The sequence below is a fragment of the Dasypus novemcinctus genome, chromosome 15 (assembly GCF_030445035.2).
Source record: "Dasypus novemcinctus isolate mDasNov1 chromosome 15, mDasNov1.1.hap2, whole genome shotgun sequence".
NCBI lineage: Eukaryota > Metazoa > Chordata > Mammalia > Cingulata > Dasypodidae > Dasypus > Dasypus novemcinctus.
Window position 1 is genome coordinate 5,753,575 of NC_080687.1, and position 14,602 is coordinate 5,768,176.

Genomic DNA, 14,602 nt, shown 5'->3' on the forward strand with positions numbered 1-14,602 from the left:
CCTGCCGTCCTAAGCTCAACAGGGCTTGCAAAAGCATTTCTGTATATTTTTTGCAGGATTCTTAGGTGTGCTGGATTGGGACAGTTTCTCTGCAGCTAGTCCACCACGTTCCTCAGAATCTCTCCTACCACACCTGATACTGTGGTCACTCCATCTGGACACTCTTCCCTGTGCTTCTATGTCATTTCACTTCCTCCTCAATTTTGACCGTTCCTCATGATCTCAAGATGATCTTTCCTTCTCTACCCTCTTCCCTCTTCTCTTCCCATACTTTCAACTACAATCAACTATTGATGTCTTTTTCATCCTTAATTAAACCCCAGGACTTTACCTCTCTTCTGGACCCCAATCCCACATTTCCAACAATGAGTGAGACCCCTCAAAGATGCCGCTGCAACATAATCCTTCTAAGATTCTACTCCCCTTCCTCCTACAAGAGTGCACCGTCCCCCAAGGTTAAGTCCTTGGGATCATATTTTAATTCCCCTCCCCTTATTCCCACATCCCCTCTAGTAATTCCCAGTTCCAATCAAATAGCTCCATAAAGTCTCTAGAGCCCATTTTATCTCTTTGATTATTTTACTTTCTGCTAAAAAGTTTTCAAAGACTTCCTAATGCCTTAAGGAAAAACCCCATAGTTTCAGGCTATCAATGATCTTTGCAGCCTTTTCCCAGCCCCATCATGCTCCAAATACATCTCTAACTTACAAGTGACCCTCAGCCCCCACCCCACCCCCAAATAAGTCTAAGGGCCTGCTATCTCTCAATTCATCCTTCACAGACTCAATTCATCGTCTTTGGTCTTGCTTGTCCCTCCCTCTCCACTGACCAAGAACCAGAGGACTGATGAGAGAACCAGAGAGAGAGAACACAACAGCTAGAGGCTAGTGATGCCCTCGAGAGGGTATCCTGGGCCCAGCCTCCCCCTCCCCTGGCTAAGTCACAGGGGAAGGGGAGAAGGCGGTAGGATCCCCTGGACCCATGTTTGGGAGCCTGAGGAGAGAGGGAATCTGGACCTTTTTCCCAGTAGAGCCCTGAACATTGGCAAGAGCCCAGTGTTCTCAGGCTCAACGCCCACAAGTGCATCGAGGAGATACGGCAGTGGAGTGGCAAATCTAGAAAGCGGGACCCAGGTGGTCTCAGGGATGCCCTGGGCACCCTGAGCAGGGTGGCAACACAAGAGTGACGTTCATCTCATCACAGAGCAGCAAGCAGCATGGACGATGGGAGTCGGCACTGAAGCCCCTCCGTGGCAGAGAGAGCTCTTGTGGCTGGAGGGAGGAAGACACAGGACACAGCGGGCAAAATGACCACAGACCAGAAGGAGATCAGAATGTCTCAGCTGACGCACGACTAGTGGATGGCAAAGACCCAGGGCAGGTGCCCTTCTCAGTGTGTGAAAGCTGCAGACCACGTCCCCTTCTCCCACCCCTCTCCTTCTGGCCCACCTTGGGTATGCGAGTGGATACTAAATTGGATAAGATATAATTTCTGCTCCCTAGCAGAATGGGGATTCCAAACAAAGATCAAACTCAGACAAAAATAAAAATAATCATTTGTTAATCATCTTATTTTGCACTTGAGATTCCTATCTGCATAGGTATGTGTGTATCTATATATACATATATGTTTTTAGTCATAGATCGCTGATGTGCTTATAAACACTGAGATGAAAAATTATGTTAATAAAATAAGCTGGAAGGCACATCCTTCTACCTACTCCTAGCTATAAAAATCATGCAAACCAACTAACCAACAAAACACGCTGTAGCAGTTTGATATAATTATGAATTCCAAAAACAGATATTGGATTACGTTTGTAAACTGGTCTGTACCTGGGTGTGATTAAATTATGCTTAGGGCTTTGATTGGGCCATGTCAGTAGGGCATTGAGTGCCTGCCCTTTAATGGATGGGGACTCACAGATAAATGACACGGCAAAGGACAGAGCTAGGGTGTTAATGTTGGAGATTTTGATGTTGGAGTTTGAGGCTGGAGTCTTGAGCTGGAGCCCTGGGAAGTAAGCACACAGAGGAGCTTGGTTGTGAGGAAAGAGAAGCAAGCCCTGGGAAGAGAGGAACCCTGAGCCTGGAGAGAAGCAAGACCTGGGAAGAAAGGAACCCAGGAAGCCTGAACCCTGCAGACATCAGCAGCCACCTTGCTCCTACATGTGGAAATAGACTGGTGAGGGAAGTAGTGTATGCTTTATGGCCTGGTATCTGTATTTTATAAATACCCTTTATAAAAGCCAACAGACTTCTGGTTTTTGCACCAGCACCCCTTTGACTGACATAATACACATGCAAAACGGTTTCTGAGGGAATCACTACTCTTAAGGACCTCTAGAAAATCATTTCCACAAAATTTCTTGGAAAGTCTTATAAGAATGTATTATAAGTAATAATCCAGCAGTATTGGGAGGCAATTTGAAATTCCATTCTATGACGAGTTGTGCAGGTGGGCACTTGGGGAATGCGTGAAATAAGGCAACCTTAGAGGGAACTTCAGGACAGCAACTTTCATTATATTTTTAAATTCTGATTTCCCTATTCCTTGTATAATTTCAGAGCATTTAAATTGTCATTAGCAGGAAGAGATCAGGTCAAAATACAGGAAAATATAAGACACAAATATAGAAGAGATATTCAAAATATATAATCAAGATATATTTTTGCATCAAAATGCAGAATATTAAGACACATAAGCCTGTAAATAAATGCACATAATACATTAATATTATATATTTCTTAACCTTCTACAGTTGTGACTTAACTTTTTAAAATATTTTGATGTGTGTGTTTATGTATATGTATCAGTAGGAGACACCGATTCACTGGCAAAAAGCAGCTATTTGATGTAGAACACCAGCAAGAAAATATGAGTGTAACTAATCACAAAAGGACAGGAACTATAAATGGAAAAAGTTGAAAGTCTGTCAAGTCAAATTCTTCTTTCAAGAATAACTCTTAAAGGCATTACATTGCAATTATACTACACAACGTATTCTTTCTCTGTCCCTAAGGAATTCCATTTTGCTGAGTATCTAAATAAGCTGGCTGAAAACTTTGCTGAGATTGGATGTAATCACCAGACCTAATTCTTCAGTAATGGAAATTAGCCAAATAACTGGGAAAACTTGCTGACTGGAATACAGACCTGTGGAACCTTGCTAACTAGAAGGACCAACATTTTTAATTAATTGAAAGGGCAAACATTTCACCTTAAGATATCTAAACATGAGACATATAGAGCTAAGTAAATCTCTAATGCTGTGGGCTAGCTCTCTCCCAGTATGCCTGTAGAATATACCTTTTCCCATACAGCACAGGAAATAGCAAGAAGCATATTTGGCAGGTGCCTTTCTACTCCTAAAGTAAAGTATAATGGTTTTTTGAGGCTCCAGAATAGTCATTTCTATTGCTCGTAAGAACAATTCCTTACACGATCAGTGTTAGTTTTACTGCAAAGGTTTATGACTGCGATTGGTTGCAGGATTTTGATACTGCACAGGTAGTGATGGCAAGAAACTGTTATGTGAAAAATCATTTGGGGAGTTTCCAAGTGGGGCTGTATTTCTTCTCAAAAGATGAATTACCTCTATAGCAAGGAACTGCAGTGATTTTATGTGTTATTTCAAACATGATAACTCTTCCATTTTCAAAGTTATCCTGCAATCAGCAACAATTAGTATACTTGTAAAAAGTACAAAAAGAGACTTACTGATACTAGTAATTCAGTGCCACGTTTAAGTCAAGTTAATTATCTCTATCCTAACAATTCTTGAAATTGACATGCAGCATTTAACTGGTATGCTTGCTTTGTAATATAGTTTAGAATATTATATGATATGTTCAAATATGTTTCTTAACAAAAGCAATAAAAAAGGATTTGGGCTAAGAAGTTGCTGCAGGACTTCTTTTGTTTCATGAAAGCAACAAGGAGGAAGTTATATAAAGGGACACACAATTATTGTTGCCAAAGTCACCTCCCTCTGAACTGAAGGAAAATCATGACAAGGGCAAGATGCTGCAGATGTAAACACAACACGTCTCAATTATCTTCTCTCCTTGCTTTGGCCTAGAAGGAAAGAAAAGCAGCTGCCTGGAATTCCTCTGGGATTCCAGTGTCACTTCTGGCCCAAGTTTTAAAATGTTTAGAAATAAGCAAAAGTCCATCCAGAGACAGCAACGAGAAAGACAGGAGTCTGGGGACCGAGTCACAGGATGAATGCTTGTGGCAACTGAAACGTTGAGTCTGGACAGGGGACGATGAAGGAAAAGTACAATCACTGAAGCAAACACCTGGGGCCCTGTAATGTCGAGACTCAAGTGTGCTGTGCCGTGGCAGAGAGCAAGTGCCCTCCTGAGCATGCAAGTCCGCATGGCCAGACCCCACCCGCCCCCACCTCACGGCCAGCCACGGGCTCCCCCACCCCTGCCTTCCCTTGGGTTCCCTGGGGGTACGGGGATGGCCCCTGCAGCATTTTCCCTGGCCCTTTCCCACTCCAAAAAGCAAGCGGAGCACACCCATGTAGAAGTCAGTCTTACTCAGCCACCACTGTGGAAGGAATGCTGTTTGCCCAGGCTGTGAGCAGGACACTTCATTATTTCAAAATGTAGGTAGATAGTAAGATAGACAGATGATAGATTAGATGGATAAATACAGCTAGATGATAGATAGTAATAGGGACATACAGACATAGATATGTAGAGCTACATTTATATAGATGTAACTATAGTTGTAGACATAGATACACAGTTATATGTGTATATAAATGTGTGTGTTTGTATACACTTATATACATATGATATTTTTATTATTAAAGTAATTCATGTTCCTTTGGTGGAAAATTAACAAATGGACAAAACAGGAATTATCCGTTGTCTTGCCACCCAATCACTGCTAAAATTTTACTCCATTTTCCTCATGCCTTTTCTCTAAGCATATGTTTATGAAGTTATAGTCATTGTACAGTTACTTTTATATCCTTTCTTCACTCCTTGAAACATAAATATTGTGATGTTATTAAAAATATTTCAAAGCATTCAATCATTGTATTCTTTTTCATTATAACATTATTTAGCCCTTCAGCCATTGTTGGGCATTTAGGTTGGTTATCAATGATCCCCGTTATAAATACGATGGGTTAATCTGCTATGATCCTATGGATTTTTCGACCCTTGTAATTCTTGTTTGCTCCATGTCTCAGTTTGCCGGAGCTCCTATAACAAATACCACACACCGTTTGGCTTAACAACAGGAATTTATCGGCTCACGGTTTTGGGGGCCAGAAGTCCAAAACCAAAGCAGCAGCCGGGGGTGCTTTCTCCCAGGCTGTGCTGGCTTGCCACCATGCCTGGGCTCGCTGGCTGGCACCTCTGCCCCCACCACACGGCGACGTCCGCTCCTGTGCCGGCTCTTCTGGTCCCGCCTGGCTTCTGGCTCTCCCTTAGCTTCCTCTGGCCAACTGTGTCTGAATTTCTTCTCTCTCGAAGGCCCCAGCAACGTGGACGAATGGCCCACCTGATTCACCCTGGCCACGCTTTGACCAAGAACAACACCTGCACAAGGTCGTCTTCAACAGGTGCGCACCCACAGACAGGCGGCTCCCCCCGGGGACAAGAGCCCACGCGCCCTCCAAGACCTTGCCAGCTTTAGGCATCCAGGCTTTGCCTCGGGGAAAGGATGATACAGCAGGCGAAGAGTTAAACGAAGGGTTACGTTTGAGTACCAAATGAAATCAAGATGTATTTATGACGTTCCATTTACGCAATAACTTTGAAAGCATGAGACACTGGCCAAAACCAGGTTAGAAGGGAGGAAAACTTACTGGGAGGAGAAAATATGAGAAGAGAGAGGGAGAGCTAGACAGTGGGGGTCCAGAAGGGTCCCTGCCTCTGAGCATCACAGGCCCCAAACACTAGAGTGGGTCGTGGGGGTTTGGGGGAAAAGGGTAAGCCCAGAAGCCCACATAGGTCTGGGGATGTGAGCATAGAGGGGACCTGTGCCCACTTCCTGGCAAGAGGCCATGAAGAGGCTCTACGTCACCACAGCAGGTGGACATGGGTACAGAGACGGGGGCACGGGAGTGTCTACCCAGAGGGCCCAGAAAAAGCCCCACAAACTTTCCCCAGAGCAGAAGAGAGCAACTTCACATTGCCTGAACCCCTTGGGGGGCATGGGGTCCCCAAGAGAGAGCCCATTTACCATGGATTTTTCTGTTACATGCAGCTAAACCTAATCCTACGTAATGCAGTGTGGTGATAAAAGTTGACGTAGGATAGCTGGGAAGCAAGTACTCTAAAGTGACACCAAAGGCTCAAGACACGAATCAGAATTCTGAAGCTAAAGGCAAATGTAGACATCATTGCTCCAACTACTTCATTTTATATAAACCTGATGATGTTGCCCTCTGGGTTCCCCTCATCGGTAAGATAATGTCCACTTCGGCACTCCCTGAGTGGTCGTGATCTGGTCCATTCTACCTCTCCATCTTTATTTCCGTACATAGAAATTACATCCAGGAGTTTTCAGCTGTTTTTAGTATCCTGATAGAACAACCATGCAGTGGCCCCACGTGTTTATTATGTGTCGTTCCTTCTTTCAATCATATGCTTCCCTTGATTAGCCATTTTCCAAATTCCTATTTAGCCTTCACAGCTTAGTCCCCAAACAGTGGGCTACTCTGTCCTTTGGGCCTCCTTTATGATTTATATCTTCTTCTCTTACTGTCCTTAAGCATATAAATAAATAACACAACTAATATGAAATTAGTCATTTCTGCATTCCCAGTGCAACAGCAGGTACTGTAAAAAACTGTTTTGAAATATTAGGACTTTGGAAAAGTCACTAAATTTGGTTTTCACAGTAGCAAAAAGAGCCAAGGTTCACATCAGGGATCAAAACCAAAGAGAAAAATGAAGCCCTGAATTAGTCAGCCAAAGAGGTACTGAGGCAAAGTGCCAGAAATCTGTAGGTTTTTATAAACGGTATTTAATTGGGGTAAAAGCTTATGGTTACAAGGCCCTGAAGAGTCCAATTCAAGGTACCATAAGAAGTATTTTCTCACAACCTTCTTCTCCCTATTTCCTGTAAACCTATCTTCCAGACTCTAGCACTCTGAAGCTGCTCAATTTGCTTGATTCATATCAGTGAGGTCGTGTAATGTTTGTCCTTCAATGCCCGGCTTGCTTCACTCAGCATAAGGTCCTCCAGATTCATCCATGTTATCCCGTGTATTAGCCAAAGTCTGCTGCAACATGTTGAAGCAAGATGGCAGGTGATGTCTGCAAGGATTCAGCCTTCCTCTTTCCTCTTAAGGCTTCATGGGCCCAGCGTCTTCCTATCTTAGCTGTAGGCTGGCATAGGGCTCAGCTGCTCTCTTCGGCTGCAAACTATCAGTTGAGTGACTCATCTTTCTTCCTGAGGCCACAGGATCCTCTTCCATGTCTCTGGAGCTCGCGTCCTCTTTCTCATGTATCTGCTTCTGTATATCTACTTCTGTGTGTCTCCTTGATTGTCCATTTATATAGCCCACAAAGGAGGCGGGGACTCAAACCAAGTCACCCTAATGACGTGGTCAAATCTAGGCCCTAATCTTAACATAATTTAATCAAAGTCACCTCAGCTGAAATTAATACAATCAAAGGTTATCATGCCTAGAGGAAAAGACCAATTTACAAGCATAATATCTTTTTTTGGAATTCATAAATAATCTCAAACTGCCACAAGCCCCAAAATCACTTTTATAACTGATAGATGTTGAGATGGACTTGGGTTATACCTTTGGGCAAGGGGGCCCATCGCACTCCGCCTCAGTGTCAGGCAGGCTTACCCATGTCGGTGCCACAGTGGCTGTCTCCAGCACCTCCAGCTCCAGAGCTCAGGCCTGTGGAACCTGCCTCCCAGGGCAGGACCTATGTTCCCACTTGGTTAGCGCAACAGATTCTTGTGCTGAAGTGATTTTGAAGCTTGTGCCCAGAGGTATATCCACTTCTAAATGCCCAGGGCTTGAAGAGCTGTTCTTCCTGCTGCATCCACTTTCTGAAGCATTGGGACATTCCAGTGGTCTTTAATTTTCCTCTGCTACTCCCTGACTCCTTGCAGGAAGGCTTTTCAAGTTTCTTAACAATCTCCTTCTTATGATGGTCCTTTCTTTCTATGATACATTTGGAGCTAATGCTGCTCCTGGAACTGAATGGCTCCCTCCATTTATTTAGTTTTGCTTTTGGGCCCAGACAAATTAAAAAATCAGTGAGTCAAAGAAGAAATTGCAGGAGAAATCAGTAAACACCTCAAGACAAATGAAAATGAGAACACAACATATCAAAACTTATGGGATACAGCAAAAGCAGTGCTTAGAGGGAAATTTATAGCCCTCAATGCTTACATTAAAAAAGAAGAAAGAGCTAAAATTAAAGATTTAACTGCACAAATGGAGGAACTAGAAAAAAGAATAGCAAACCAATCCCAAAGCAAGCAGAAGAAATAATAAAGATTACAATAGAAATAAATGAAATGGAGAATTAAAAAAAATAGAGAAAATCAACATAGTTAAAAATTGATTCTTTGAGAAGATCAAAACAAATCTATAAACACTTAGTGAGATTAACAAAGAAAAAAAGAGAGAAGATACAAATAGATAAAATCAGAAATGAGAAGGGTGACATTACCACAGACCCAGCAGAAATAAAAGAGATCATAAGGGGATGCTATGAACAACTGTAAGGCAACAAACTAGACAATGCTGATGAGATGATGATAGAAGAAAGAGAAGACCTCAATAAGCCAATCAAAATGAAAGAAATTGAAACAGTCATCAAAAACCTCCCCAAAATGAAAAGTCTAGGACCAGATGGCTTCACAGATGAAGTCTACTAATCACTTTAAAAAGATCTAATACCACTCTTGCTCAAACTCTTCCAAAAAACTGAACAGGAAAGAACGCTACCAAACTCATTCTATGAGGCTAATATCTCCCTAACACCAAAGCCAAATAAAGATATTACAAAAAAGGAAAATTACAGATCAATATCTTTAATGAATATAGATGCAAAACTCAACAGAATAATTGCTAATCAAATCCAAACACACATTTTAAAAAATTATACATCACTATTAAGTGGGCTTTATGCCAGGTATGCAAGGATGACTGAACATAAGAAAATCAATCAGTGTAATATGCCACATTAATAAACTGAAGAAGAAAAATCACATGATCATTTCAATAGATACAGAAAAAGGCATTTGACAAAATACAAAAACATAACAGATTTCTTGATAAAAACACTCTGAAAAATAGAAATAGAAGGAAACTTTCTCAGTATGATAAAGTACATGTATTAGTCAGCCAAAGGGGTGCTGGTACAAAATACCAGAAATACCTTTCATAAAGGGTATTTATTTGGGGTAGAAGCTTACAATTACAGGCCATAAAGCATAAGTTACTTCCCTCATCAACACTATTGCCACAGGTTGGGGCAAGATGGGTGCCAGTATCTGCCAAGAGTTCAGGCTTCTTGGGTTCCTCTCTTCCCAGGATTCTGTTTCTCTCTGGGCTCAGCTGCTCTGCTCTCTCCACAAGGCCAGCTGTAGACTATCAGGTGAATGGCTCTGTCTCTGTGCCCCGGGCTTCTGCCATGTCTAAGGAGCAGGCTCTATTCCTCTGTGGTTTTCTCCTGTGTTCACTCAAAACACCCAGCTCTGTCCTTTGCCATGTCTTTTATCTGTGAGTCCCCACTCACGAAGGGGCGGGAACTCAACACCCTACACTGACATGGCCCAACCAAACCCCTAATCATAGTTTAATCAAGTAAAAGTAAAACTTCAGATCAACCAGGTTACAAACATAATCCACTATCGATTTTTGGAACTCATAAAACAATGCCAAACTGCTACAGTGCATATATGAAAAACCCACAGCTAACATTGTACTCAATGGAGAAAGACTGAAAGCTTTCCCACTGAGACTGGGAACAAGACAAGGATGCCCACTCTCTCCACTGTAATCAATATGGTACTAGTTCTAGCTAGAGCAATTAGACAAGAAAACGAAAGAAAAGGCACCCAAATAGGAGGAGAAGTAAAACTTGCATTAATCCTGGGCAGGCTACACCTTTCCTGCGCTAGGCAGCTCTCCTTACGGGGTGCACTCCTTGCGCATGGGGTTCCCCTATGCAGGGAACACCCCTGCATGGCACGGCACTCCTTGCATGCATCAGCACTGTGCATGCACCAGCTCATCACACTGGTCAGGAGGCCCTGGGGTTGAACCTTGGACCTCCCCTGTGGTAGGCGGACACCCTATCCGTTGGGCCAAATCTGCTTCCCTATCTCTAGATTTTTAACACTGGCAATTAATTTTAAAAAGTTAAATCAATGTGCAGGGCAACACTATGTTAACCAAGTAAGACTTTATAAGTCATGAGTTTGTAGCCCAAATGATTACACGAATAGTAATTAATACTCTCAAACCAGGAGCCAGATTGATTTTGTTAAAACATTGGTCTAATGTTATTTCTCTAAAGGCCCCTATTGCCATCCTTAAAATCTTTACAATGGCCTACAAGGCCCAACCTCAATGGACTGCTGGAGACAGCTCGTGAAACCTTTGAATCCAATACAATCTAATATGGATCTTCAAAACAAATGGTGATGAAAATAAGTCTTACATAAAATAGCACATATTGTATAATCCATTTATATGAAGTTCTAGGACAGGCAAAATCAATTGTGGAGAAAATAACAGAGTAAGGGACCCCCTGGGAGTGGGATTTCCTGGAAAGGAACATGAGGTAGTTTTCTTGGTAAAGGTTATGCCCTACATCTTCCCTCATGGGAGTTTGGATTGCATAGGTATATGTATTTGTTTGAACTCCAGAATTCTTGCATTTCATTGAATGTAACTTTGTCTCAAAAGGAAAAACAAACTGTAAACAAATATTGAACCTTTGATATGCAAATTAAGAATTGAGAGGAAATGTACCCATGTGTGTAACTTACTTTCAAATGCATCAAAAATAAATGGCTAATGGATGGAGATGGGTATGTGAAATAACAAGTACAGTCAAAATAGTAACTGTACAATATTACTACTCATTGTCTTTCAAATATTCTGTATGCTTAATACTTTAATAGAAAATTATCAGGAAAATTAAAAAGAATCCATTTTGAAAGACAGGCTGAAAATGTGAGAAGATCGACAATATTGTAAGGTGCTTTGAGACAGGCGAGAATGGGTGGATTCTGAGGCCCAGGGGCAGTTCAACTTACAAAGTGGGCCAGACAGCTCCTTTGCTGCATCAGAGAAACAGGATGACGGATGCAGTTAAATTTAGTTCAGGCAGCTGGCTGATGACATCTCCTGGGATTGAGAAGAGACTTGTGGAAACCTGGACAGAGAAACAACGAGCTATTGGCACTGAAGGCTCTTTTTACTTTTTTAAAGTTGTGAATTTGTTAAGAGTGGAGCCCCATGCTCAGCTGCCAGATCCATTTGCAGAACAGGATAATCATAACATCAAACTCATAGATTATGAGAATTACATGATAGAATGTCTGCCAAGTACCTAGCACAGCACCTCACATTAAAGTACTTAACGTTATTCTGGAAAGGCTGCCTTTGGTTCTTTCCGTGCCTACTTCTAGTGATTATGTTGCACAGGTGCTCCTCAGCAAGTTGATTTTTACATAGCTATATTAAAGGCAAGGAAACTTGAGTGGGCAATCAGCTAATCAAACCAGCTAACGCACCGTTTTTCCGAGTCACTAAGGTACCACATGGTATGTTTGTAACCAGCATCAGTGTCAGTGTGACATGAGCTTAAGTTTAAGGGAACCACTAGTTTTGCAATGTTACTGAGAGCAACTTATTGAGTCTTGCACCATCAAACTGATAAAGAACAAATTGTGATAATGCTCCCAATTTCCATAGGAATTATAAGCAGGAAAGAAATCAGGGGTAAATGGTTAGAGAAAGATGATTCATTATTATGAAACATATGACACAATTATATTTTACCTGGGAACTAAGTAAACAGTAAATTGTTGCCAAGGGCTATTTTTATTTTTTTTTAAAGGAATGTGTTTAGTAATTTAAGTGCTATAATTAGAAAAAAACATTTAAAGTCTTATTACTCAATTTTAACATGAAGAGGATAAAACACAAGCAAAAACATGGTGTGGTGGTTTAGAGCTGTATGTTCCCCAGAAAAATGTTCTTAATCCATTTCTGTGGGTATGAACTCATTGTATGTAGGGTTTTTGATGAAATTACTTCAGTTAAGGTGTGGCCCACCTCAGTCAAGAGGAATCTTAAAATTTTACTACTGGAATCCTTTATAAGAGAATGAAATCGAGAGAGAGATAGTCAGAGAGAGCAAGAAGCTGAAATTCAGCAGAACCCAGAACAGAGAAGCCACCCTGTGTACTGTCATGGGACAGAAAGGCTCAGGACCAAAGATCCTTGGCAGCCAGCCCCAGAACACCAGTCTTCGGGGGGAAAAAGCATTGCCTTGATGATGCCTTAATTTGAACTTTCTCCTAGCCTCAAAACAATAAATTCCCATTGCTTAAACCAACCCATTGCATGATATTTGCTTGAGCAGCCAAGGAAACTAAAACACATGGCAAGACTTTTTGTTGTGATATATATTGCACGACTTCAAATCCTAGGAAAAAAACTGAATTTTTATTATAAAAATATAAATTCACAAATGCAAAAAAACTGTACAAGATGGTAATTTGCACCCAGGAGTCATACCTTGGGTTAAAAACGTAACTTCAAGACTTCCCTACCAGTTATAATGGAGTAACGATACTGACCTTGCCAACCCTCTATAAACAACTAGAAAACTGGACAAAATACATAAAACAACTCTAACAGACAATGGATAGATAACAGTGTGAGGCTGCAGTGTATTAAACAAAGGAAACCAAAGAGGCAAACTACAATTACCCTGCCTTCTGCCTGGAGGCACTTTCCAGACCTTTGGGCAGAAAAGGAAAACTCAAGCTGCCAATTTGTATCACTGAGTTAAAGAGAAAAGAACAGAATTCAGAGATGAGTGGGTGGATATGCAAGGCAGAGATTTGAGAGAAGGGAGTTACACAAAAAAAGAATGCCAGAAAACCAGAGGGCTGGCCTTGAATCATTGGCTGCATAAACACAGGGTAAGAATTCACAACTAGCAGAAGTACTACTACTGGGAACTGTAGGCAGAACAATTTCCCAAAGATCACACATGGGCTGGAAGACATCTGAGTTCCAGTGGCCCAGGGTGGCCCACCTTACTGAATTCCAGGGTATTCAGTAGATACCAGAAGGATCACAGCTGAACAGGAAAACTAAACTAGCCAGAAAAAGTTGACAGATCTGATGGAACTGGCAAAGACTATTAAGAGCTATGATAAAACATGTTCAAAAGATTTTTGTGATGTACATATCTTCAAAAAAATACAATTTCCAAAAATAATGTGATGGGGGTGGGGAGTGGGTTATATGGGAACCTCTTATGTTTTTTGTTATGTTTTTTAATGTAACATTCCTTGTGATCTATTAACTTTAATTAAAAAAAAAAGAATGCAAGATGCTTATAATAGGGGAAACTATATGGGAGGGGTGGTGGTAAAACTGGAACTCTGCACTATCTGTTTAATTCTTCTGTAAATCTAAAACTATTTTTTTAAGAAAGCTTAATATATACTTTTTTAAAAGAAGATTTAAAGGAAAATATGAACATAAGGAGAAGAGAAATGGAAAGATTTAAAAAAGGCAAAGCTGAAAAATTCAGTATTTAAAATAAAAAGTTCACTGGATAGGTTCAAAAGATTAGACTGTACAAAAGAACAGTTAACTTGAAGACAACAGAAACTATTCAAACTCAATGACCAAGAGAAAGAGGCTGGGGAAAAAAGACCGACTCGTGGAACATTACCAAGAAACATACATGTAAAAAGAGTCCCAAAAGGAGGAAGGTAGAAAAATATTTCAAGAGAAGTAGCAAACTTTTTGCATATTTTATAAAAGTTACAAGCCCGCAAATCCAAGCATAACAATCTCATCTAGGATTAATGCAAAGAAAAATCACACTAAAATACATTTAAAACTGCTAAAAACTAGTCATAAATAGAAACTGAAAATCTTACAGCCAGAAGAAGTAAAACTTTTAAAACATATAGGGTAAAAAGAGCAGAATGATTGCAGACCTATCTTCAGAAACAATGCAAACCAGAAAACAAAAGTTTTCAAGTGACAAAAGAAAAAAGAGACTTTAAATTATAATTGTATATCCATTGAAAATACTTTTCAAAAATTCACCAATAGATCTGCCTTATAAAATATATTAAAGAAACTTCTACAGGCTGAAGAAAAATAAAAGCAGATTGAAATTTGAATGTAAGAAAAGCAATAAAGAAAAAAATTAGTGGAGGGCTATTTCTAGTAATGGAAATATGAAAATGGGAAATGTTCCCTCTGCAGAAAAGTATAAAAGTGGACACAACTGCCATAGAACAACCAATTTGGGAAAGTGGAAATCGACCCAAGTCAGAAAACAAAATGAAAGATGTTTACCCTCGAAAAATGTTCAGTTGGGTAAAAATG